Source organism: Lepisma saccharinum, chromosome 30, assembly GCF_977018435.1.
Source record: "Lepisma saccharinum chromosome 30, izLepSacc3.1, whole genome shotgun sequence".
Lineage (NCBI taxonomy): Eukaryota > Metazoa > Arthropoda > Insecta > Zygentoma > Lepismatidae > Lepisma > Lepisma saccharinum.
Genome location: NC_139258.1, coordinates 19,311,337 through 19,338,914, shown reverse-complemented (window position 1 = coordinate 19,338,914; position 27,578 = coordinate 19,311,337). Strand labels below are relative to the sequence as shown.

The 27,578-nt window shown below is 40.2% G+C and overlaps 1 protein-coding gene across 1 annotated transcript in view; it reads right to left on the bottom strand.

Annotated features, from left to right (window-relative positions):
- The window catches only part of LOC145981994 (putative G-protein coupled receptor 139), an 826,163-nt gene extending 811,022 nt beyond the window's left edge, over nt 1-15,141 (bottom strand). The window contains exon 1 of the mRNA XM_083115523.1: nt 15,031-15,141. The gene's annotated coding sequence lies outside the window, so the exon portion shown is untranslated. The remainder of the gene's footprint in view (nt 1-15,030) is intronic.
- Nucleotides 15,142-27,578: the final 12,437 nt, after the last annotated feature.

The following is a 27,578-nucleotide window of genomic DNA, read 5'->3' as shown; positions in this document are numbered from 1 at the left end:
AATGGAATTGTGAATGTGTGTGGCCCTACATCCACTGCAGATTTACATTTTGTCCTATTGCCCCTGGCCTCGTCAGTGATTCGAACCAGTGACCGTACCGTGTTCCTGTCACTCAGGGCAAATCATTAAACGTTGCACTAGCAATATAACATGAGCATCCTCCAGCTGACTCCAAAGGCTGCCCACCCACCTAACGATTTCCACTTCAAGCGCTACTAATAACCCATAATGAAACACGGTCGTCATTGGAGACTAAAATTAGATTGCCTCCACTGGTAGAATCATTGAATCTGAAAGCACTCAGTCCCCTACACTCATTAGAAATCAAATCATTGAATTTCTTCCTGTAATTTGGTTGATTACTTGTTTATTGCCCAAAGGCGGTTGTTATCTCGCCTATTGTGTCAAAATCAGCGCCACCTTTTGATCAGCTCCTAGAACGAATGGAATAATTTACATTTCTCTAATCGATTATTCATCGAGTGCAGATTCGTGTCCACCAAATAGTGAAGATCACGTCATCTCCTTGTAGCACTTTTACAATGTTAGTTATGAATCAATACTTGCGGTTCCGAAAAGAAAAGAATGCAAAAATATTATCACGACACTCGTTCCTAAATTTGGATCATGAGGGGTAAAGACCAGTAATTCATGCTTTATGCTACCTTAAAAGGAACCTTGAATTAAAATCATCATTGAATGTTTTTTCAATCGCAAGCAAATAAATTACAGTTTCGTACAATTTGAATGATTCAAGTTCTCTTGTTTCGGCATTTCCTTTCTTAACGTTGGCTTTCTGCAACTTTTGGCTAATTGCGACGATGAGGATGATTGGTTGATTGATTTTGCTTCGCTATTCTTCCACCCTGGTCCATTTTTTAACTCTGTCCCCCACCCCATCTTTCTACCCTGGTCCTCCTACTTCCCACCTTCCACCAATAACAACACGATCTTGTTATGTAGTTACAGTTTTAATGACAAAAAATAATAGCCTTATTTTTAAAAGACTTTAAGTGTTACTGTTAAAGAACATGTTTATTGTTAATACCTAGATACGTGGGTTGTAAATAAAGTAGTGGCAACACTGTCAGGAAAATGTGATAACAGCTTGCATGTGCTATCAGGCAGTGAGCAATGTCAGTTTGGGCCAATGTCGATGTGTGGAGTGCCAAAAGTGGTCGGTGCAGCGAGTGCTGTGATGTATGTAGAAGGTTGAAATAAACACAATTTTCTGTACTGCTCTAAAACATGTTTACAAAGGTAGAACAGTGATTGTGAATCAAAATCTAAGTTGCCTGTGGAAAAAATGCACGACAATGTCAGCAAGACTTGCACGAAGCCTGTAGCAACAATACCTAGCCATATCTGATGGTTGCATAATGGGTAAGTGCATTTCTTTAGCAGGTTGCCATGCGTCCGTGAGAACAACCTCAACATGAGGAATACTGAATCATGCTGGGTTCCCGATATTGTCACCATTGTGTAACCATCAGGTAAGGCTAGTTATTGTTGCTTCAGGCTTCACATTCTTGTGCATTTTTGCCATGATCAAACCTGGATTTTGATCCAAAATCACTGTTCTACCTTTGTAAACATGTTTAAGAGCAGTACACAAAATGGTGTTCATTTCAACCTCCTACATACATCACAGCACTCGCTGCACTGACCACTTTTGACACTCCACACATCAGCATGGCTCCAAACTGACATTGCTCACTGCCTGATAGCACATGCACGGTGTTATTACCTTTTCCTGACAGTGTTGCCACTACTTTATTTACAACCCACGTAATAACATCAAAATAACGGTAACTAAACTCTTAGCTTATATTGCTACATGATTTTTCAATATACTTATTACGTTATGCAGTAGTAACTCTATTTAGAACAGCTGGCCTCCGTGGTGGAGTGGTTGTTAAACCGCGCTACGACAGCAGAGGTCCCGGGTTCGAATCCCGGCGTGGTGGGCATGGGTGTTCTTCGCATGTCCTTTCATCAATTTCATCATATCGTCACTCATTCTCATCTTCGCGATTAGCCAAAAGTGGCATAAATGCGAAGTAAAATAAACTAAATCAATATATTTGAAACAAATAGCCGGTGGAGGTACATTGTGGTTCGGATCTCACTTTATGTGCATAAAGTGGACTTATAAATAAACTTAAACAAATGAATAGCCACATTTATATGATCAGAAATAAGGTTTTCGTGCTAAACAAGGGGGACGCCAGGTTTTGTTCTCCCCGCCAACCTCCGAGGTCACCCGACCCTTAAGCCGCCCCTGCGTCAAAGCATCGTTAGACTACAAAATGCAGCCTATATTTCTTTTCCGGAACGTCTGGAGTAAGAGAACGCGAACGCGTCCTAGACGCACGTTGCTGCTGTGTGCCTCGTCCAATGAACGCGCGCAGGAGGCGACTTGACTGGTCCAGTAGTTCTGTAGTAAAATGACAGCTCGTAAGCCTAGTAGGGGAATTCTGCATTCTGCACCCTTCCCCACCTAGTCTGGCCCCGCCCACAAGCTTTCTCCTCTGCGCGTCGCTACTCCAGACATTCCGGAAAAGGAATATAGTGTGTGCAACGTGGAAGAAAGGTTGACATTTGGTGCTCACGAGAAAGTCATTCCATACACCGCCCGAGCAGAGAGCGAAGGGAAAGACGCTTGCCAACCCAGAAGCAGCAGTGGTTCCGAAAGCTCAAGAATCTTGATTGCATCTTTCTCTGACGTAGGTCCTCAAACTATGTCACGGAGAATATACAGTGTGTTTTAAAAGTACTGCAGGATTCGAAAACCTATAACTTTTAAAGTAATAGATTCATTACAACGAAATATTGTTTGTTACACAGAGGAAACTCTACAATTAATGTTTGGTGTGATTTGGTTCATCGCTAGATCTTCAGGTAGGCACCATCCACGTCCAAATATTCTTTCAATCTTCGTTTGGATCCGAGAATTGCGTTCTGACGGTGAAACACATCATGTACCTTCAACTTCACGTGGGCAGAACAAAATTAAATTTTCCTCTGGGTAAAAAAGCAACAATATTTCGTTGTAATAAGCCTATTAATTTAAATTATATAGCGTTTAAGAATCCTGATCATTATTTAGTAATTGCTAAATTAAGAGAAAGACTCGCAGTGATAAATCATAAGCAACAAAATCTAAAAGTTATAAAATTTAATATAGGAAAAATATAAGAAACTAAAATAAAAGAAACTAACGAAGGACTAAAATTAAATGGTGTGACTCAGTTGTTAGCATATACAGATGACATAGACTTATTAGGGGATGATATAAATACAATTAAGAATAATGCTAAAATATTCTTCAAAACTGCTAAAGAGATAGGTTTGGAAGTTAACAAAGAGAAAACTAAATATATGCTTACAGGCCGAAACCAAGTGTTAGGTAATAATCAAAATCTAATTATTGATAACAACTCGTTTGAACCAGTTTCCAAATTCAAATACTTAGGAGTAATATTAACAAGTGAAAATTATATTAAAAAGGAAATAAAAAGTAGGCTTAATTCAGGAAATGCATGTTACTTCTCTCTTCATAAACTTTTGTCTTCTCGTTTAATATCTAAGAAACTAAAAGTTAAAATATACAAAACAGTAATTTTGCCTGTAGTATTATATGGGTGTGAAACTTGGTCCCTTACATTGAAAGAGGAACATAAATTGAGAGTATTTGAAAATAAGATCCTTAGGAAAATATTTGGACCTAAAAGGGATGAGGAGACAGGTGAGTGGAGAAGGTTACATAATTTAGAACTACATAATTTGTATTCATGTCCAGATATTATTAGAATAATTAAATCAAGAAGACTTAGGTGGGCAGGCCATGTGGCACGAATGGGAGAGGAAAGAGGAGTTTACAGGATTCTTGTTCGGAAACCTGATGGTAAGAGACCTGTAGGAAGACCAAGACGAAGATGGAGGGACAACGTTGAGATAGACCTAAAGGGAATCGATAGGGATGGAAAAGAGTAAAAGATAGGGACAGATGGAAGGCCTGTTGCTGCAGCCATGAACCTTCGGGTTTAAGAAGGCTAGAGAGTTTGTTGGTTTAGATTTTAAGAATCCTGCAGGACTTTTAAAACACGATGTTAAGAATTTCCTGCTACTGTAGAGGGCGTGGGCATCCACCCAAAGCAAAAAAGTATAATTCGAAAACTAAAGTTAGAAAAGGGCCATATTCAGTGTGGTAGCGGTGGCAAAAGGCGCAGTTGGCGTGGGATGAGAAGAGGATACATAAGTAATGAGAAGGTAACATGCTCAAAGCTACAAACGAACCACAATCAGTGTCGTCTGCATATTGTTCACAGGGCAAACTTCAGTTCCCAATTAAAGCACACAGAGAGGAAGAAAGATGCGGATAAAATTTCGCCTTTAATGTCGAGCGACACTTTACATTTGCTCTTGCGGTAACCGCCAAAAAAAAAGTTGTGCACAGTGGCGTAAATTATAAAAAATCAAAGAGCCTCGACGACTTTTACTAAAACCCGCACTCTCGCCAGATGTCAGGACGTGCAATGTGTGGTCAGGAGAGAAGGGACGCTCGCTTGCAGGCAGCTGTTATCTCTAGCGTCCACCAGCGGTCCGTGTGTTGAAAGGGGGAAGTGGTGGAGGGGAAAAGAAAGGCCGAATTTCTCTCTTGCTCTGTGATGCTGTGAACATGAATTGTGTCCACGCTGGCTTTCATTCCTTTCGAGGCCCAATTACACCTACGAATTTTGGTTTACTATACTATACTCTGTCTCCGCTATCTCTGGAGCAAAGCCGCGCAAAGCAGCAGAGAAGTGGGGCAAATTGAGTGGACAGAGCGAAGCAGTAGACGGTGCTATAACTTTACAAGTTTAAAAACAAGACCCTGCAAATAGCTGTTGCGCATCTCGCACCACATTTCCCCACTCCATTCTCCGCAGCGACGTTGGTTCGCAGTGTTGCAACCTGGAAGAAACGGAATGGCCTGAGATTTTCAACGAAATTTGTATTCGCTTTTTCCTGGGCTCTTTTCTACCTGTTGGAGTACAGCACTTCAAATCACCTTTCGCCAACGACTCTTTTCCTTCTTTTAAAACTTGGCCTCCCCAATGGCGCAGTGGTAGCGTCGTCGCCTTGTAATCAAGAGGTCCCGGGTTCGATTCCCGGTGGAGGCACATAGTGGTTCGTATCCCACTATAACTGTAGGTCCAGTCTCGATTAGCCTTACTGTGTATAAAGTGGACTTAAAACAACAAATCAATCCAATTCTTTTAAAACTTGCGAAACCATCCATTTAGATACTCCCGTGGCGGCGCTTGTGGACTCGACAACATTATACTTAAGTTTATGTAACTCCTCCTGATTTCGCAAATATGTTGCAACATTGTAAACAATTCATCTGGCCTGTCCTCTAAGGGGCTTTTCAGAGCAGATTGTGGATTTCGTTGGACCCGGCATGATTTGATTTTTGCATTTCAAAAATATGCAGCCAAGAGTAAAGAGCAAGAACATTTCAATGTTTTAAAAAAGAACACAGGCAAGCGTATTATCAGATTGCCTTCTCGTAGCGATTGTTGTACGATAAACAAAATAACCCCCACCCCACTCGGCTTTAAAAAAACCAGGCCACTGCTCGATGTCGCATTCAGAAAATGAAGTAATTCGCCCAGTAGTTTCTCTTCGTTATAAAACTTAACGCACGTGCGTAATACTACAGTTTAAGATACGCGCACCGCACGCATTTTCAAAGACCGGATTAAATCAAATGAACCACTGATAAACTAATATGAGCCAGCACCGTCAATCTACACACTAAAAATTGTTTGTCATATTTGTTATAGCTTAATTTTGCTGAGTTGGCACCACTCGTACTCTCAAGGCCAGACCAGTACGTAGAAGAGTGGTGGGGATGGATGACGTAATAGAAAGTGCTCCCCAGCGATCTGCGCATATGACATGACTTAACTTGTGAGGCTATACCAAGGCTGGTAACTGCAGTCGCTTACTCCCCTTCCACGCAATCCCGTTCCCTCTCACGTGTTCATTGGTGGGGCCGTCTCGCGTCACTACTTGCACAGAGACTTATTTTCGTTCGCTTGCTCCAGAGATATTCAAGACAGATTATATGTCCCAGGACTCTGGAACATTACCGCGCATAACGGCAGAGAAGGGGAGAAAGCGAGTGGGAGCAAAGCAATGTGCACTGCTGCAAATGTCTAAAGCCCGACCGGCCAAAGGAACAAACTTCAGGTAACCCAGACTTTTCGCCTCCTGTTGTGGGAGTTTCAAGGGGGGAGAAGCGGTGTTGCTACACGCCTGATTTTTGTCCAGTCGTACACGCCACCTTTTCCTGTCAACATGCCCCCTTCGCTCGTGTCTCAGGAAGACGCAGGGAGTCGGAGACCAATTCGCTTGCTACGCGGCGGCAGCCAATGGGCTTCGCCGTGCTTGCCCTTGTTGAGGGTGCCACTTGTTTCGAAAATGACTCGAAACGAAAAATTTAGCAACTCAGAATACCAAGAGAATTTCCTCTCACCGCGGCAACTGGACCAAGCCGATTGGTTCAACGGTTCAAGTGACCCTCCCTGGCTTTCGACGGAAAAGACAAAAATAGATTTTTTAAGTTTGTTCTTTCGCCGAACAGGCATTAGTAGCTCCAGTCGCGTTTCCCACTCCATGCAATCCCTTTCCCTCTCACGCGTTCATTAATAGAGCTCTCTCTATTCACTACTTGCCGAAGTTTGACGCTTCAAACTATGTGCTATTATACTCACTTATGCACGTACTATACAGTATGTTCAGAAAAAAAATGTTTGTTTTTTTCCTGGGAAGAAAGGTCCCAGAACTTTTCAAGTTGGTTTGATATTGTACTCATCAGAACTAGTCAAAATATTGTGGTAGGTTCACATATGACCCTACATCTATTTCGAGCACACACACACACACTCCATCGGGTATCGATCTCAGATCCCTTAATGACAAAGCAACGACGTTACGACTAGGCCAAAGGAGATATTACAATCAGGCTTCTTGACAAATATAAAATTAGGTTTCAATTTCTTGTCAACAATGGCAGCGATTAGGAAGGGGGGCATTTGCCTCCCTACTTTTTGCCACCTTTGCTCCCACACTATGCTAAACCTTATCTACAAAGGAAAAGTAAACTGTCCTTGTCACCCCAGTTTTGGAATGCAATCGCCGCCACTGCTTGTCAACCATTGATTCTAATGAAATCTTGTACAATGTGTCTCAATCGCTATCGGCCTATCTGATTTTTGCTTATAAAAATCAAACTATTGGTCAAAATGCAATGAAATTTGCTACAGACATACCTTGATGCATAAGAAGTAAGGTGAGGTCATTGGAGATGACGCCACAGTCTTTCTATTCCTTGCATGGGCATTCGCGTGCGTCTTGGCGATTCTGCTGTTAAATGCCAATCGTAAGGACGTGTGCTTTCAGTCTGAGTTCTTGGCCCTGCTGTTGTAACGCAACTAATAGTCATTCGTGTTTGTTCGGGTTCGGTTGAAATTTGGTGGTTGCAATCAGTGGTTCGTGATTACAGTACAGTACTCGGTGAGTCGGTACTCAGTGGAACAGCGTGTGTTTATCGTTCGCACGTACTGGGAAAAGGAAAGGACTATCTCAACAAGCCACGGACTATCATGGAACTGCAAGACAGCATTCGGCGGGAAATTGACGCTGTGACTCGTAATCTGTTGGTGGCTACCTTCTGTACCATTTCACTCGCTGTGACGCCAGCATGTTTCTCATACACCAAAGTATGTCCGTAGCAAATTTCATTACATTTTGACCAATAGTTTGATTTGTATAAGCGAAAATCAGGGAGCCGAGAGCGAGTGAATCACCCTGTAGTTCCCCCAGGCAAACACCATTAAATTAATTTGTAAATGTTGATTTTCATTGGCAAGTTGCATTTTGAACAGCGAAAAATTCCAATTTGTCACAAATATGCCCACTATAAAATATTTATTAACGGAAACTGCAGCGTAGACTATAAAATGACAAATTTCAGATCCTCTCGCGGACCGGTATAATTAATGCCAGAAAAACACTCTTCGCCAGTGACGAAACACTCAATGTAAATTACACGATTTTTCAAACGCTTTCGTATTAGTAGAAGCTGTTACGTACCCAATAGGACCAAGTAATGTAAATAGTTTGCCAAAGAGGAATAGAGATGGCAGCACCAGGCGTGCAAGACTAAGAATTAGCATAATATATGGGAATGACCTTATAAATAAGAACAGAGCAAATTGGAAAGATGAAAAACAATAGAATCTACTATGAGATAAAGAAAAAATATAAAAGAAATAAATTAATGTATATACGCGATAAATTAAATCAGTGATCATATGTAAGTTAATATCAAAATTAAAGAAGTCAAAGCACTGATACAACTTTGTGTCTTTGAACAGATATTGAATCTTTAGGATTGATTTACCATCCCCATAGTGGACATTTTGTTTACACCAGTGGCGGCGCGTTCCAATCGACGCCCCACAGCACTTTTGGTTGCGCGTGTCAGTCGTTTGCACCAAGTATATACTTTGTTGTACCCAGTTAGTGTTGGCGCGTTCCAATCGCAGCCGCAAGGGAGGAGATTAGTACATTTCCTAAAGTTTAAGGGAATAAGTTGGAAAAAGGATATTTGAATTCATAAATCGTCAAAAAGCTGAAATAGAAGGTAGGAAGTCCAGACCTGTCCATTAAGAAGGAAGTCCAGATCTAGATCTGTAAAAAGGAAGTCCATATCCAGACTGTCCATTAAAAAGGAAGTCCAGATAGAAGAATATACAAATTGAAGAAAAGAAATAATAAAAACATATTGAGATAAAACTTGACTGTAGATGAGAATTATAGAGAAAAGTAGCTCATCATGTAAATATTCTATTTCCATGTATCCTTGTTTATATAATATATTCGTTTAAACGTCTCCATTGGAAGGCATCCTGTCTGGTTTCGTTGTCTACAAAGAACCCTACCCTGTAGATAAGCTAGCTGAGGTTTAAGATTAAGATTCATGCACCTTGCACCAAATAGAGGTAGCAAAGCTGTAGGTGAGTGGTCGTCGAACTCCGTGGCGAAGTGGCTACCACAGAGGTTCCGGGTTCCAATCCTGTGTTTGTTCAGAATTCACAAATTTTGCATTCCGTTTCAACTATAAGTAACTTTCGAGGAAGGTAACTATCCAAAAACTGACAGGCAGTATGTTTTACGAATAAGCAAAATCGGTTTCGTCTGGACAAGTCTCGTTCTCGCCTCAAGTTTCATATAAATCATCTCGTTATAATCTCTGGCAATATCAGTACATAAGTTACATTGAGGTTGGAGATAGTCAATGTCCGAGTTATTATTTTAGCAAAATACCGGGTGTCCCATAAGTCTGGAACCATAGGAATCTTTCATATTACCCTTTTTCTGTAACAGGTAAACCATGACACTGAATAAGGAGAAGCGAATCCAAGTTATTTTGCTGGTGGGGACTTTGAACACTTTCTTTAACTGCGTTGTACAATAATAAGTTCCTAACATTAACTTGTTTTGTTCTTCTCCTATGGTTCCAGACTTATGGGACACCTTGTAGAACAGTTACTGGCACATTAAGAGAAATTCTCTATAGTGTAGGGAAATTGGAGAAAAATTTAGTGAACAAGGAAAAGTACTAATACTGTGACAATTGAAGATATTCGATACTAGATTCAAGATCTTTCGATGTGTGCAAAAATTTCGCATTTCTCTCTTTACGGAATCTATTCCTTTCAAACATATTGTCATGAAATTTTCGTACATCGGATATTTCTCACAAAATGTATAATTTTATGTCATCAATCTTATTTTTCTTCTCTCACTATTCTCACATATTCCATCAATTTTAATATTTTGTTGTAAATTTATGTTTCCTATGGTCAATGAAAATAACAATTCTTTAAGTCTTGTCATCAGAGTTGCAATTTTTCTGTGGGGAAGGGAACATTTGTGTAAGAAAGGGATGTTTTGTGTCTGGGAAAGGGAAATTATGGAATCTAACTGTGGCAGGACTGAATAGAATTTAATTTGTGAATTCACACACTAATCTAATCTCATTACATGCATGTTATACAATGAGAAGAGAACATAACATTTTCTCGATAAGTGTTGTTTGTTTTTCAGAGACAGAGTAAAATATTATAACTTTAAACATATTATGCATGAAATTCAGCACATACACGTCAACGTTATTTAAAATATATAATTTAAACCCAGTAAGTAAAATATAACTTCCACATATCAAGTACGCCAGGTGTATTTTACAAAATATTGTTTAAGGTATGTTTAAAGTCCGCCATCTACAAAGTTATTGAGCGATTCAATCAAATGCAAAACAAGACCAAGGCCTCCCGATGGCGTAGTGGTAACGTCATCGCATTGTATTCAAGGGCTCGCAGCTTCGATGCTTGGTGGAAGCACTTTAGGCCGAGGGCAAGCAACACCAAGACCGCATCTGTCTTTTGGCAAGGGTGTTGGAAAGAATTCATCCACACTGGCCACAAGTGTTGCTAACTTCCAGAATTTTCTGTGCATCCGTAGCACCACCTAACGTGGTGCGATTTCATGTTTGAATCTCTATAGTAATCAACAAATTACATTATGAAGTTAGCCAGTGATCACCAGTCGTATGCTATTTATAAGAAATATGTAAGAAACCGAAACCCGTCCGTTTATTTAAGATCGAAACTTTATGCTAATAGGCTGTTTATTATTTTCAGGGTTAAAAAAGAACGTAATTTAATTTACAGTTGTCCTCAAATATCAAGTAAATCATTATTTTCTTCATGGTTGAAATTTACAAGTTTATATCGAGAGGCTTTTTTTCTTCTTTAAAAACCGTGCAGCGAAGATTTGATTTTACGGTATGTATGCACTTCACACACTCAAGCCCGATACTTCAGCATTATGCACATTATTGTAAGTAGGGATGTTTGTAGGCCTATATTATATTTGAAATTGTTATAATTAACCGAATCAAAAAATTAACCCATCGCTTGCCTATAACAAAAGGTCACGGCACGTCCCTGTCCAAATTGTATGCCAAGTGACGTCCTTAGGTAGATGTGAGTTTCATTTGTCAAAGCCGTCCTCCATGGCATAGCACATCACGCTACGACGCCAGGGGTCACGGGTTCGAATCCAGGCTTGGGCACAGATGTTTGTAAGTGTCCATTCATCATGGCATCACTCATCCAAATCTTCGCAAATTAGCCAAAAGTTGCACAAAAAGCGAAGTAAAATAAAGCAAATCAATCAATCGTTTGTTAAGATCCGTCTTAGTCTACACAGAAAAGAGAAAGCAGAATTTGAAGCTGCATAATCGATATTTCTTGCATACCATCTTGAAAAGCATAGATTGATTTCGGCCAAATGCAAACCAGGTGCTATGAGTACTTCTCGGACAAGGTATGTGCACACATATTGAAGGCATATGGGGTGATGTGGAGGTAGAGTTTCACATATTCTTGATCTCGGCCATAGTTGGAATCATATTACGCCCGGCCGCTTTTACAACAAACAAAATAGAGAAAGTTTGTGTGCGTGCAAGGGGTGTACGGATAGAATCTAGCAAGAAGAGAGACAAGCGGAAAGGAATTAATTGATTGATTTTTTAGTATGGGGCATATTGGGGTCACGCAATGCGGGGATAAACCTCTTAACTAAAACAAAATTGAAACGACAATGAAAGAAGTCTGTTAAAACGTCCTTACTCAATTTTTAAAACTAATTCATTCATTCATTTCTTAAGAAGAACAAAAACTATATTATCTTGGAGGATTAAAATCTCCTTATGTAGGTTAAAAGATGAGGCTGTAAACGGGCACTCAGTATATAGAAGGACAAACAAAAGACAACACAGCCCCCACAAAGGATTATCCTGGCCATGGGTGGAGACGCCAGAGCCTCGTTGGTCTGCAAAAGTCAAGGATTAATTGGGAGAAGATAGTAGACAGAAACGAACACTCAGAAGGGAAAGGAGAAATAAACGAACAGAGATGAAAAGAGAGACGTGATGGAAAAAGGGATACACGGAACTGCCCGGCATATTTCGGCACTGTGGCCACTGTTGCTGAGTAAGAATTTAAAGAAAGAACTATATATATGTTTTAATGATTTTTACTGATAACACCATTAAGCCTTGTTTCCACGATAACCAAAAACTCAATATGCTGACCAAGGTAGAATTTATTTTATTCTAAAACAAATTAAATGTTACGTTTCAACCTTCTATCAAGGTCTTCCTCAGACCCTGTACCAAATGCAAATGAAATAGAGTAAAAAACAGGAAGATATAATATATATATATACATACACACACACACACACACACACACACACACACAAAAATCACTCCCGTACACACACAAGAATATTAGAAAGTTGTTTATCTGGAACATTCCTTTCCAAGGTGTTCCAGCAGGTGGCCTTCTCCTGTCAACTGTTATTTCACCTGACATGCGATTTAGATAAATATTTCCTTTCATCTGGAACGTGGTTGGACTCCTTATCTCATGCTCTTTTTCCTTATTCTTTCTTTCTTCATTCTTCTCTCCTCCTTCGCTCTTGTTCTTTCCACTCTTTCTAACACCTTCTTCCATTATTTGTTTATCTTCAGTCCCTCATTCCAGTTCATTGTGCCTTCTTCTCCTCTCTTCTCTATTTCCTTTACCTCCTTCCATTTTCTCACTAGTATTCTCTTCTCCCTTCATATCTGCTTAGCCTCATCCCACTCTATGTCATGTCCTGTTTCTCTCGTGCGCTAAAATAAATGTTCCAGATAAACAACTTTCTAATAATCTTGTGTCTGGAGGGTAGTGATTTTTTGTGTGTGTGTGTGTGTGTGTGTGTGTGTGTGTGTGTGTCTTCCTGTTTTTGTACATTATTTCATTTGTATTTGATACAGAGTCTGAAGAAGACCTTGCTAGAAGGTTGAAACGTAACATTTAGTTTATGTTTTAAAATAAAATAAATTCTGCCTTGGTTAACACATTGAGTTTTTGGTTATTACTGATATCGATAACATTTAATCTACAGATCCTTTTATGGGAGAATTGGAAACATTCTCACAAATGAAACATTTAGATTTTGAATAATCTAAAATACCTCTTACTAAATTCTAATTAGTGTATGTATTTTCTCTGGCAATTTCAGATCACTTAACAACGTTCATGCGTCTCATAAATAACTGCAGTTTAAAATATAACATTTCTAAAAATCATCTGGTCACCTGATTCAGACAAATTCTAAAAGTTCGGTTCATCTGTGGTTGGGGGGAAGTTAACAATCGAAATATCTCAGGAACTGTAAAGCTACTAACATGTGTCATTTTGTGCTTACGAATTATCGAAATTACTCTAATACTCAGGACTAAATGCAATTCTAAAGATTAAGTGTGTCAACTGAGCTGTATAACTGGCCATATTTCTCCACTCTTTTGGTTTACGAACATATTGCATCAATCATACAATGAAATCATTTGGTCTATAAGCTAATATAATATACATTCAATGTAAGGTTTAGTAAATATATTACAAGTTAAGCCAATGTTTTCTTTAGAAACTCAGGCAAATTAGTCATGAAATATTAATAAACATTATTAGTGGTATTATTATTTATCGGCGATTATAATTTTTTGGCGTTTGGTTATTTAACCTTATCAGGATGATTATTGATTGATTGAATGATTTAGTCTATTTTAGTTCGCTTTTCCTGATCTCGGGGGGGTGGGGATCCTAACCAAGTGTCTCCGAAATAATAATATAAACACTTAAATTAAAATAATAATAATTATTAAATATTAAATTAATATTGTATTGTTATTATTTCATAAAAACTGTGTAAATAGAGACATAAAAACATGTATCCATTATCTGGCGTGTCGTTAAGATTGTTAAAATTTGTATGAAACCAAATGGCCTGGCAAGGAAATCAGTACGAAATGGATAAAGAATTTAATAATTATTAAATAACATGAAAGAATATTAGATCTGGTTCACGATAATTAAAGTGTCAGATTAATATCTTTGGTACTGTCATTCAAAGTTCGGCAGAAATAGATAACCCTCGATTAAATAGCAAATGCTAAACAAGTATATTTTCATTGTTTAATGATAGTACTTGGTAAGTCTTTCGGGGGGGGGGGTCGGAACCTTGAGCTTCGCCCCTATACGTCCTTGACAGTGCGGTAGGATAGTTTAGTGTCAAGCGTCTCCCAATAAAATAATTATGTTATTGCTATGTAGTCATTGTACTACGTTAGCTTTTGTTTAGACACACACACGGATCAAATTAATGTTAAATTAAGGACTTATAAAAAGTAGAAATTTACAGTCTTCAAATAAATTTAAACAAGTAACTCTCGATTATACAACAAATGTTAAACAACGCATATTTTCATTATTTAATTTTTGTACTTGGTAAGTCTTTCGGGGGGGGGGTCCGAACCCCCTGGACCCCCTAAATACGTCATTGCTCGAGAACACCCGAGGTCAGGAAGAGATTCGAACCCGAAACCCCAGGTGTCGTAGCGCGCTGTGCTAACCACTCCGCCACAGAGGTCGGCTCACGATTAGGCACTAAAAGGCTAATCGAGACTGGGCCTACAGTTTATAGTGGGAACGGAACCACTATGTGCCTCGAAGTATTACTCGCAAAATGAAGATATGAAGCAGGGAGAGCACAGGTGAACTTTGTTTCCTTTAGACCCACTTTATGCACAAAGACCAATCGGAACTTGATTACCGGTTATAATAGAACGAAGCACTGATATGCACCCCCCATCTAGGACTCAAACCCAGAACGCATGATTCAAACACACGCAAGGAAAGTGCGAGCCTTTCCCAAAGCTGCAGAGCGTTTTGCACTAACAGCTACGCCACGAAGGTCAAATTGTGCCTTGACGAATGGTGCTTCCCCCCTAAAGAACACATAATATAATCAATCACTTAGTAAAAAGAAATTCAAGTGCGATTGTTGTCGGTTACTCACCGAATAGGCTTCCCAGAAATATTTCCCCTGACTTTTAACCTCAACTATATGTATTTCTTTTTTCTTTTCGCTTAGCGACTTCGATAGCAAGGTTGCGTCGATGCTCGACTGTTCCCGTCAAAACAGAACCACCAGAGAGCAGAGCTTCGCATGGACTGAACGAACGTTGAAACCAGCGGGCGAAGTTTCCCCTTCCTCTCTCGCTTTTCTGATATGCGCCATGGCTTGCGCCAGTGTTGCCATAAGCTCTGAGCATAAAATCCCTTTCATGGTAAAAAAAATCCCTTTCACATACAAATTTTTCCCAGCTCAGAAAAATTGAAACCACCATCACAAAACTTCTATGATTGTTGTTGCTCTGTTTCTGTTGTTCAAAAAGTTAGTTGAGATTTGTCAGATAGGCTAATCGGAAATGGACCTACAGTTTTCACCACTGCCTAATGTTCCTCCATCGGGGATTGAACCAGATACTCCTTGATTACAAGGCGACAACAGTTACAATTTTTGGTTACCACTACCCAATCTGGGAAATATTACTATTATTATTATCATCGCTTTATTTGACTCTATATACCAGGAGCGTATATTCCAGGCTAGCTATAGGCTATCTGCGAAGCCTAAAGCCTAGAAAGTAAAATACTGAAGATAAATCTCTTAGAAACTGTGTGAAATAAGCTGATTTCAAAAAGAATATAATGGCGATTCTGAAGTTGGCAACCTGAATTCTTAGGAGTTGGCAACCTGAATTCTTAGGAGTTGGCAACCAGAATTCTTAGGAGTTGGCAACCTGAATTCTTAGGAGTTGGCAACCTGAATTCTTAGAAGTTGGCAACCTGAATTTTTATAAGTTTGCAACCTTGAAGGCGTCAAGAATGAGTCCAGTCTTCTCCTTTCCTCCATAGCCTAGGACCAGGTGTCAAACTGACATAGCCTGGTTCTTAGACTTAGCATACGGCACTGCTATATACATATTGGCATTTTAGCCTCATTTTATTGTTATTATTACTAACATTGACCCATAAAATACATGGATTTACAAAATATAGTAGGAACAGTGGCGGCGATTGGGGGGGCGTGGGGTGGCAGTTGGCCTCCACACTATGCTAAACCTTATGTATAAAGGGAAATATACTGTGTTTGTCCCCCCCCCCAGTTTTGAAACCGCTGAGTAGGAATATTGTTATTTAGCGTCGCTTTTCTGCCACTTTTGGCTAATCGCGACGATGAGGATAAGTGATATGAAAATGATGAAGGGACACTCACATTTATGCCCAACCTTCGACTCGAACCCTGGACCTCTGGCGTCGTATGGCGCTGTCCTAACCACTCCGCCGCGGGGGTAGGCGATACTAGGGTTGAGTGAATGTCTGAACATAAGAATGTAATAACAAAATAATATTAATGATTTCAACTTGTACACTGTTCGAAAAATATACGAAATACTATTTTTTTTTCTTGATAACAGTTAACACCTGCGTCATTACAGTCATTCTAAAACATAACGGACTATTTGTCGCTTTCTGATTTTACGTCTCTCTTCTACCTCTTTAGATTAATCGCGACGGTGATGATGAATAACAACAAGAACATGCACACTCGAGGATTCGAACCTGGGACCATCGTTAACGAGATAGTTAGTCCTGTGCTCAAAGCGCCGTGATAAACGATTTGATAATGAAAAACACGGTGGTTGTTACCAGGCCAATTTAAAAATTTGTAGTTAAGAGTTGCGTAAAATGTATATACGAAATTTCCCTGGCAGAGGGAATTTTATGTTCACCTGGCAACACTGGCTTGCGGCCTGTGCGCTCGCAGCGCCGTCAAGCGGACGGGACGGCGAGGTCCCGTAGGACGCACGTTGAGGGTGGGGAAGGGTTGGTTGCAACTCTCAACAGGTTGCGCGGGGGAGAGAGAGCTCGTGACACGCATTTTTCTGTCAGATCGTATATCACCGAAGGTTAAATGGGGCAACAGGTCAAGAAGATGATGCGCATATTAAAGTTCTAATAATCGTATTGTTTCACCCTTTTGGCTAATTGCGACAACGAGAATGTTCTGAAATCTCACAAACCCTCAACAACCGCCGAATTTTTCACAAAAAAACAATTTATGGTCATTTTAGCGATAATTTTACCCCTGCCCAGTGGCGGCGAGTGGGTTCGAAAACTTGGGACGCAAGAGCAGTTTACTTCCCCTTGGTATACAAGGTTTAGTATAGAGCGGGGGCAAAAGTGGTAAAAAGTGTGGGGGGGTAACTGCCCCTCGTAATCGCAGCCACTGCCCCTTGCTACAAAAGGAACTTTAACGCTGCTCCAGTCATTTGCCGGTACGCTAACTACTACTACTAATAAACAATGCTTATTAAAATAACAATGGTGATGGTGATTATTATTATTATTGCATACAAAGTAATTATATGCACACAAAACTATCACGTTTGTCATTTCAGAAAATTAGGTTCCCATTTACATCTTAAACGAATAGCATTTATAAAGCTATTATTTTCCCTAAATTTCCGCACCGCTCATAAACAAGAGACAAATTTAGTAAAGAACTTTTTCTCTTATCCTCTTCATCTATTGTTTACAAGAATTAACGTAACAAAGGATGGACTTTATAACATAGTATACATATGTTATAATTGTTAACTAACTTTTACATGAGAAGTACCTGTTAAATTACTATTTATTGGTTTAAGAGACCATTACATACTTAAATAAACTGGATGTCCAATATCGCTCCAGGAACTGACTTCCGGCACCAATCTGATTTGCCGGAATGTTCCAGTTCACTTTTAAGGCCTGCCCGGCTCCCCTATATCAACACAGTAACCAAATGTGGTAAATATGCGATATCGCCCGGACGGATTTCTTCAAATTTACAGGAGAAAGTACTTACTGAAATGAGTTTCTTTAGCATTCTGGACGTTCTTGGAGGTATTTTCTTTCACGGGAAACTAAAAACTTCGTATTTGAATGCTGCCGAACAAGAATTAATCACTTTTTACGTAAGAAACTTGCATTGCCTGCCATATTATGCCGCTGTTTCCATTGTGTGCGTGCAGATGGCGAGAGCGTCGAAAGTCACACGGTCTCGTCAGTGTTTCTAAACGTGTATTTTTTACGAGAATTTTTTTTAACTATGCTTACCTAACCTAACCCAACCTAACCTAACCTTGCCAGAAATGGTTTTTGGGGCTATCGTGATTGGTTTTTTGGGCTATCGTGAATGGTTTTTGGGGCTATCCGGCAATGGTTTGTGATGACATAATGAACACGAAAGTAGGTATTTTTCGGTTAAGAAGGTTGAAACACTGCATACCCACTCCAAAACGACAAAACACAAGCACGGCGGAATGATCCATGTCGAGTGCGTGCCATATTGTCTGTTACCCAAGCGGAACAAGGAAGACAAATAATCACTCGTAATATGAAAAGTTGACACTATTTTATGGAAAAAGGCATAACTTCACCTTGAAGAATGTTCCGCAATGCAGAAAAGGTAAGAACCAGTGGGAAAATTAAGGAAATAAATGAGTTAAAGGTGTCCGGGCGTTATCGCATATTTACCCCAAATTTATCACTACCTTTTTCCAATGTAAACTTGTTGATTTTCCGGTCTCGAAGGCCATAAAATAGCGACGATGGGATTCGATACGCTGACCACGCGTCACCCAATGTAAAGGCGCTAGGAAGGTCCTGACCATCAGGAGGCTGTTTCTATATGGAGTTTAGTCTTACATATTTGTCTCTGTGAGTGTGTTTTTCATCCTTTACCATCTTTAGCAGTCACAGAAACACAATAACAGTTCCAAGAATAACGTCATCTCAGTTTAAAAACAAAAAGGCTTGAATTATTGTTTCCAATCTCCAACTGTGCTGCTTGGAAACGAACTGGAGACCACTCAACTTCTCTCGAGGAAAATAAACTTATGTAATGGGGAAATGAATAAAAAAAGACAGACGCACTACTCTTCATCAATTGCACTCCTCCTGAATGCACCAAACTTCGACTTAACCCAAGAAAAACAAGAAAAGTTTGCAACAACTCGTTGGAGAGAATTTGCAATCGAATTTCGCTCTTTCATTGCCATCAGCATAAATATATAAATTCAAGAAATCCCTCAATTCTCATTCCAATACAGAAAATAGAGAACTTTATGAATTTTTAGAAAAATAGTTCCTAAAGAGAAGTCGTATAAGCTCTATCGAATTTCAAGTACGTACTTCAAAACTTTACCATTTGAGTGCAGGAGGGTAAGCTCACACCATGTAGCCTATATAGATTTGTTGCATTGCGTCTTGAACCTCTTGTGAATATAAAAACATTACAGAATGAATGATAAGACGAGAGAGTTAATTTCGAGGACTTTGCATTATACTGTAGTTGTTTCATTATAAAGTTTTCAAGTTAGAATTGCTGTCTAATTCAAATTCAGCATTCTGAAGATGTTTTGTAACCTCCAATGAATCTTTGACAGAAACACGTTTCTATGATGGCTCGAATTTGGGTACATACAGGTTGGAATCGTATGGTGTTGGGAAATTTTTGTGTGTGGGTTGGAGATCCTTATAAATTTGCATCAAATAGCTGTTCTTCGGTGTCCGGTTGAGACTATTCAAGGGCAAATCAACTTAAATTCAGACTTATGAAGGAAAATAATTAAATAAAACTTTAAAATTATTATCAAAGACCTGCACATCATATCACACGATCCAACTTCTTGTATTCATCTTCGTGATATAGACATTTTTGGTCCCCACAAGGTATTTCACAAATCGTATGAAATCTTGTAAAGTTCCCCAGCTTTATGGGGATAATATTTGTCTTTCTTACGCCCAGCAAGCGTAGTATAAAATGGGTACGTGGAGAAAACTCTGGTGGGTGTGGTGCTGATTCGTGATCAAGAAAGTGTGGAGGCCCTAACTACACACACCCTATATGCCTTCATGGCGTGGTGCAAAGCACCAGGGAGCACATTAAACATTTTTTTTAAAAAATATTTCTATCTCTCTCGCTTCTCTAATTCTTTCATTGTCTCTCTCTCTCTCTCTCTCTCTCTCTCTCTCTCTCTCTCTCTCTCTCTCTCTCTCTCTCTCTCTGTTTGGTTCTTAATTCTCTCATTCTCTACAGCTTCTTTCGCATTTTTAATATCTCCCTTAAGGGATCCCGGGTTCCATACCCGGTGGGGGCACATACTGGTTCGGATCCTACTTTAAACTGTAGTTCTAGTCCCGATTAGCATTTCTGTACATAACGTGGACTTAAAACAACAATTCAATCAATCAATTTGATAACATGTAAACAAGATGCCAATATACAAGAGTAAATCAAAAAGAAAAGGCAATTTTCACATAACATCTTTATTTCCACACCAGAAGAACTACACATATCACTTTTCCACATATGCTCCCCTGCAAGGCAATGCACTTTTGGTATCGTGCAATCAGCTTCTGTATCCCGTCCGCGAAGAAGGTTTTTGGTTGGTGACGAAGACACGTCTGCACCGCGTGCAGGACCTCATCATCTGACCTGAATCGACGACTACCACCCACTCGTACACCTTTCCTTGAGTCGTGGTGCTTGCTCCATACTGTACTAACAGCCGACGGTGGATGTCTGCCCGTTTGACTCTCTCCGACCACAGAAAGCGCACTACGGCGCGCTGTTGCTCGATGGTGCGTGGAGTGGATGTCCATTGTCCATACGTGTAACTTTTTGGCTCCGCGACACTCGACTGAATGGGGCAGTGATGGATACTCCTACTTCCACGTCACTCCAAGTATAAACGAGGTGACGTCAGACACACCCAGTCTTCGTTTATTTCTGCGAAAACACAAAAGTGCCTTTAGTTTTTTATTTACCTTCGTATATAACTTCAGAACATAACTATAACTTCAGAACATAACTATAACTTCAGAACATAACTATAACTTCAGAACATAACTGTGCCTCCCCGATGGTGCAGTGGTAGCGTCGTTGCCTTGTAATGAAGGGGTCTCGGGTTCGATACCCGGTGGAGGCACATAGTGGTTCGGATTCCACTTTAAACTGTAGGTCCAGTCCCGATTAGCCTTACTGTGCATAAAGTGAACTTAAAACACCAAATCAATCCAATCAGAACATAACTTTCCGATTTTGACTTCCATGGAAAATTTTCTGAAGGTGCCCATAAATAGGTTTCATTCAGAGTCGAGACTTTTCCCGTCCCGTCTCGTTTTTTAGACTGTATAAGCGAGTATTTTCGAGACGAGACGGGACAGACCAAAGTCTCTTGGGCAACAATAATGTTTCTCACATTTTCTGTCTCGTCTCGTTCTCGAGGCGGTACAAGTGAATATTTTCGAGACAAGACGGAACAGACCCAACTTCTCGTCTCGAGGGCAACACTAGTTTCATTGCCCAATGTTCTTTCAAATGAAAAGAAAGTTTCAGAGAGCGGCGACAGCTTACCAAAGTGGTTTCTGTGTAACCTACTTTCATGACATAATTCCCCACAAGCAATTAGACTATATTCTGCATGGTAAAAACGAAAAGCTTACAGTATCCTACGAATTCGTCATACTCTTATGAAGCTCATAAAATTCATTGCACATTCCGAACCACGAACCAATTAACTTTCGACAGTTCGGTTGCAAATCTCGACCAGCGCAACCCGAGACAAACCGAGGATTGGGTCAGGGAAGCAATTAAAAATCGCATTTGACTGGGCAGAAAGGACGTAGATGGCGTTGCAGTGCCTGTTTCTCCCAATGCCATAGAGAGAATATTGATCCTAAGTCATTATATTAACGCATAACGAAAAATCACAACGTAATAACAGGCTTGTGTCAACTAATGATAAAGAATGTAAAGGTCAAAGTAATTCCCACTTAATTAAAATGTAAAATTACTTCCCACGGCACTCATCACTTTTTCTACACTGTCTGTTCAGTGGCGGAGATACTTGTAATAGGAGCCCTTGCAGATCTGAATGCGGGGTTCGAGTGTTCATAACTTTACTGGGTAGTTTCCAGTACCTACAGTACAACTCTACTTGATTTTATAGAGGGTGAGTCAAAAGTTTCTGACCACCCCTTATAAAATGAAAGGGATTGTAGATTGCAGCAATTGGTCATGGTAGTAATATGTTAGGACTAGGGGGAAACTTTTTGGTGCATGTCATGGTAACGTCCGCCATCTTGGATCCAACTATGACGGTTATTGTCATATGGCATCATAAGATTAAAAAGAATGTAATGAATGTTGAGAACATTTAAATAATCTACGTACGTCCATAAACCTGTACAATACGAAGTTCAGAAAATAACGCTAGATGGCACCATTTGTAAGTCATTATAAATTGTAAAATTCTTAAAACACATTGTACGTGAATGTTATTTTGAAGTTAAATTCAAAGTCATGGTTTTGCAAGTGCCTTTGTAACAAATTTTAATCTCTTGTTGTTGAAGATCTCATTGTCGTAAAATTTACCGCCAAAAACAGTTTGCTATCGCTATGCACAAGGACATTTTGATGTGACGGCGGCTGTACGCAAGGACAATTTGCAGTGATGGCGATAACCTATAAAACTTACAGCGTGATATTCTCCATGCTATCGTATGAATAAAGACAGAAAGTTTGTTCAATCATTTATTGCAAAAACATCATGGACACATACATCTGCAAATATGGTGATGTTATATAACTATATAAACTGACAAATTATCCGAGTTAATTGTGTTGTACACAAAAAGACGGTGGGAAGGAGTAGAAGAAGAGGAAGAAAAAAGCGGGAGGAAGATCGAACAAAGATGGAGCGGAAGAAACCTGTTGGTGAAGTGAAGGGATAATCTTTTCCCGTAAAATTTTGGTGATCACACATTTGCGAGACGAGAACTGAGTGTTGTTTCCACACCGGTAACGGTCGAGGAATGTCCGCAAGTATTGGAGAATGAAGTGGTGTAAGTTATATGACGAAGGTAACGTGCCCAAATAGTCCGCAGAGGGACAGCGGCATGGCGTCATTTCCCGGGTACAGAGGTAAGCTGTTGTTTTCCATACTTTTAGCATGAGCTCATGTCGTCGTTAAGTGCGTAGATCTACCGAATTAACAGTGCAAGAAAATGCATGCATTCGTGTGAGGCGTGTGTCACTGGATTATTTGCACAAATTGGTGTGAAGCGTTATCATGGATATTAATTGAAAAGCTTTTGTGTTATCTGGTACAAGCACACATTGGTAACGAAACAAGAATCTTGTATTTTTCTATATATAACAGTTGAACTTTGTACAGTGTATTTGTAACTCATTGAGAGTGCATTAAAAACCATAAATGGTATAAGAATTATGGTAATTTAAAGTTTATGCAGAGTGACCTGTGGGGGGGCTTCCTCCAAAACAAGGGAAAAATACTGGTTGGAGTTCTCAGTTCTCCTGGAGCGTCATACAAAGATTACGGATACTCAGATTGGGTTTCTGACGTCATATTTTATTTGGGGTAGTTGATCCTCCTGGCAAATTTCCTCCCACCTGCGCTTTCAGGCGCTGCGAGAGTGACCTGTGGGGGGGGGGGCTTCCTCCAAAGTAAAGGAAAAAATACCGGTTGGAGTTCTCAGTTCTCCTGGAGCGTCATACAACTTTATTTCTTTAAATGGGAAGGGGGGCATGTGGGGTATCGTTTTGGGCTAGAATTTTACCAGGAATTCAGTGGTGAAGTTAGATTTATGATGGCGGTCACCAAGGTGGCGGAAGTTCTCGTGACATGCACCAAAAAGTTTCCCCCCTAGGCCTAACATATTTCTACCATGACCAATTGCTGCAATCTACACTCCCTTTCATTTTATAAGGGGTGGCCAGGGACGTTTGACTCACCCTGTACTTAAAAAGCTAACGTCGGTTTAACCACCAGAACGTTAGTACAAGAGCAATCTCATAATAATATTACGGTTACGTCTTACATACATAACACCCGTGGCGCAACAGCCATTGAGGGCTTACTGCAGGCCTCTCTACCACATGCCTCAGCCAAGATGGGTGATCTTTCAACCAGTTACGGGCGACGTGTGGTCGGCACGACGAACCCCCAGTCGTTCTTGTAGGTTCCCATGACCGGGTTACGCTACTCATTCGTAGCTCCCCAATTTCGTCACGATGGTGTGTGGCCACCCGTTATATAAACAGACAAAAATCTCAGGATAATTTTCTACGATTCCCCCGGGAGACCTGCACGCGTCCCGTAATCGGAACCCAAAGCTTGTGCCTTAGGCCGCACGGTCAAGGTGACGGACTATCTGAGTATAAAGTGAATGGATTTCAGGTTAAGGATAAATATACGAATTTCTGAGGTCTGGTAAAAATTATCCGATATCCCTGGTAGGATTGGGCAAAATATACAAATGTTATCCATCTTCAATTACCTGTTATGAAAGTAGTGTTTTTTTGCGTGGTGTTGCGAGGGATGCCCATGTTTCATTAGGAAGTACAGTTCATTAGCTTTGAATGCGGGCCGAGTGCAGTCAAATCCCCATGGGAACGTGTCGCCCTGTTTACCCGCAGTGAGAGCAAACTCCAACCGCTACAGGGATTTCCCGTCTATCAGGCTTGTTTACGTTCTTGGATAACAGATGGAAGCACAATGCAATTACTATTTCTATGTCCAGCAAGCATGTGCTAGAAAAATTGTAGAGAAAACAGTATGTTCAAAAATTTCTCTTAAAAGCAAGGATAACTGTTTAATTCACTTGGATAATAATTTATTGTTACTAAGAGAAAAAGTCAAATTTCTTAGAAGCTTTGCTTAGATTTTAGACTATTTTCTATAAACAATTGCGTGTAATCAAATTCACTTTGAAAGCCCTGACGATTCTTCAGGATGCACAGATAAGCCAACCGGGATTAGAATTGCAGTTACAGAGAGAGAGAGAGAGAGGACATAGAAAGGGATTAAATTTTGTTCTGAACCATTGTACAGTGAGGGACACTACCCCATTGACTTCAAATGGGAACATTACAACCCAGAAGCGTCCGTGACTACTCCATCGGGGAGGCCTCTTGATAAAATTCCCCAAGGCTCCATCCTAGTTCTCTATTCACTGTACAGAACGGATCCTAGACTAGAAGGTAGCTATTATTTCTAGGCACTGTATGCAGACGACGCTGCATTCTTTGCTTCTAGGAGGCAACTTAAAAACTGTTATTGCGCGTGCAGTGGCAACTGGCGTCGTTTGAGGACTGGAGCAGATGATTGCGAATCAATGACAAGGTGGCGAGAAGGGGGTGCAGCTGTGATCTAACTCTGGAGCAAGGCGTCAGAGAAGGGGGGGGGGGTCGAGTTGGCAGAGAGAAGTGGTACACGCTGCTGCGAAAGCTCGTTCGCCTGCTCCAAAGATAACTGGGACAGGGTATATCCTAAACGGCGTAATCTTAAACCGACTTATTCCCCATAGCGATTGAACTAAATACAGTAAAACCTCGTTAATCCGAACTAAAGTTGACCGGTTTAACGAAAGTTCGGATCAACTGAAATAACCTAAAAGAAAAGTAGAAAGTGCATTAAAACTCCGTTTATAGCATTTAAAGGGTATAGGCCTAAATACACTATACAGTACAGTGCATACAATGCAGTACGTACATACGCGATACCCATATTCAGGGTGGCTACAAACAAGCAGAAATGAAATTCCCTGACTTTTCCAGGTTTTCCAGGACAAAAGTTACATTTTTCACTGACAATTACAAACTAAAGTAAATGGATGTTCTTGCAAATGGAAATAATAAACTCATATAGATCCACGTATGGATTTGTTAAGTGCCAATATTATCTTCTATTAAATTGACTTTATTTCTCTATTCTCTATGATTTGAACTCAAACTGCAAAAATAGTGAATTTGGAAAATTATTACAATACACAAGCTAAGGAAGGATTATGGAGTTTTGTCATATGCAGTAAGTTTAAAATAAAATACTTATTATTTTTAAAGTTACGACTAAATGAGATAAGAGTGAAGAGTGATTGATTAAGAAATACAATTTGAAATTTATCAGTCTCCTTATACATTCTCGGTATTATACAGGCTGTCCCACTAGCTTTCGAACCCGAAAAAAACGTTATAATTTCCGAACAAACATACATAGGAAAATGAAATTCTCAATAAACGTACCTTGTTTCATGCTGAATACATGATCATCACAGCAGGTGCTGCAAGTGGCTTCCCTGGACGTCCAGACTTGTTTGTACACGGCGTTCCATATTGTGAAAAGTCCGATGTAGAGTCTCCGGGGTGATCTCGTGAATCGCATTCTCGATGTTGTTTCGCAACTCTTGCAGTGATCGTGGTTTGTTTCTGTAGACACAACCTTTAAGGAAACCCCATAAAAAGAAATCCGGAGGTTACAAATCTGGGGATCTTGGCGGCCACAATCCTTTGGAGATGATTCTGTCACCAAACAAGGACTAAATTTCTGCCATGGACACGTTGGAAGTACGGCATGTCGCTCCGCCTTGTTGGAAATAACCGCGACGCAGTTATTCATCATCCAGCTTATTCACAAATGTACTGAAGATGTGTAAGTAAACTTGTGTGTTTACTTTATCTTCAAAGAAGATGGGTCCAATGATACGCTGTCGGGAAATTTCACACCAAACTCCCACCTTCAATGGTCCTTTACGGCGTCCAAATTCACGTTGAACGGTCTGATACGATCCCGACATCCAATATTTCTTTACAATGAACACGCGTTCTGGTACGGTGTACCGATCCATCCTCACGATGCACGGACTCGAGCATCACACTAACCCAAACGCACCACTTCCCCTGGCGCCATCTACCGTCTTTGTTTTGACGCGTGCGTTTATGTTCAACCCTGCCTCGTGTTCAGCATGAAACAAGGTACTTGTATTGTGAATTTCATTTTCCTATGTATGTTTGTTCGGAAATTATAACGTTTTTTTCGGGTTCGAAAGCTAGTGGGACACCCGTTATGTTGATATTTCCACTGAGGTTTGGAACCCTCTGCATGTAAAAACTATGGTGGCAAACCATATGCACGTTAGTCATGGTTCTGCCTATGAAATTATCCATAACAGGCTCAACTTTCATATAGTCTGTGCGAGATGTGTCCCTAAAGAACTCACTGACGAGAGAAAGATAAATCGTGTGAGGATCTGTCAGCAATTATTTGACAGACATTCTAACAAAGGTGAAGCCTTTTTGAAATGAATCATCACTGGAGATCAAACATGGATCCATCACTTCGAACCTGAGAGCAAACGCCAGAGTATGGAATGGAAACACCCTGAATCTCCAGTGAAGAAAAAAGTCAAGTGTCAACACACTGCAGAAAAATTAATGCTCACACTTTTTTGGGACTCAGAAGGGGTAATTATGGAACATTATGTGGAAAAGGGGACAACAATAAACAGTGAACGACACAGTGATATGTTTTCGAACACGTTGAAGCCTGCAATTCGAAGCAAACGACGAGGTCTATTGTCGGAAGGCATTCTTATGTTGCATGACAACGAGCGTCCCCATATCGCCGCCAACACCGCTCAAACTCTTCAGAA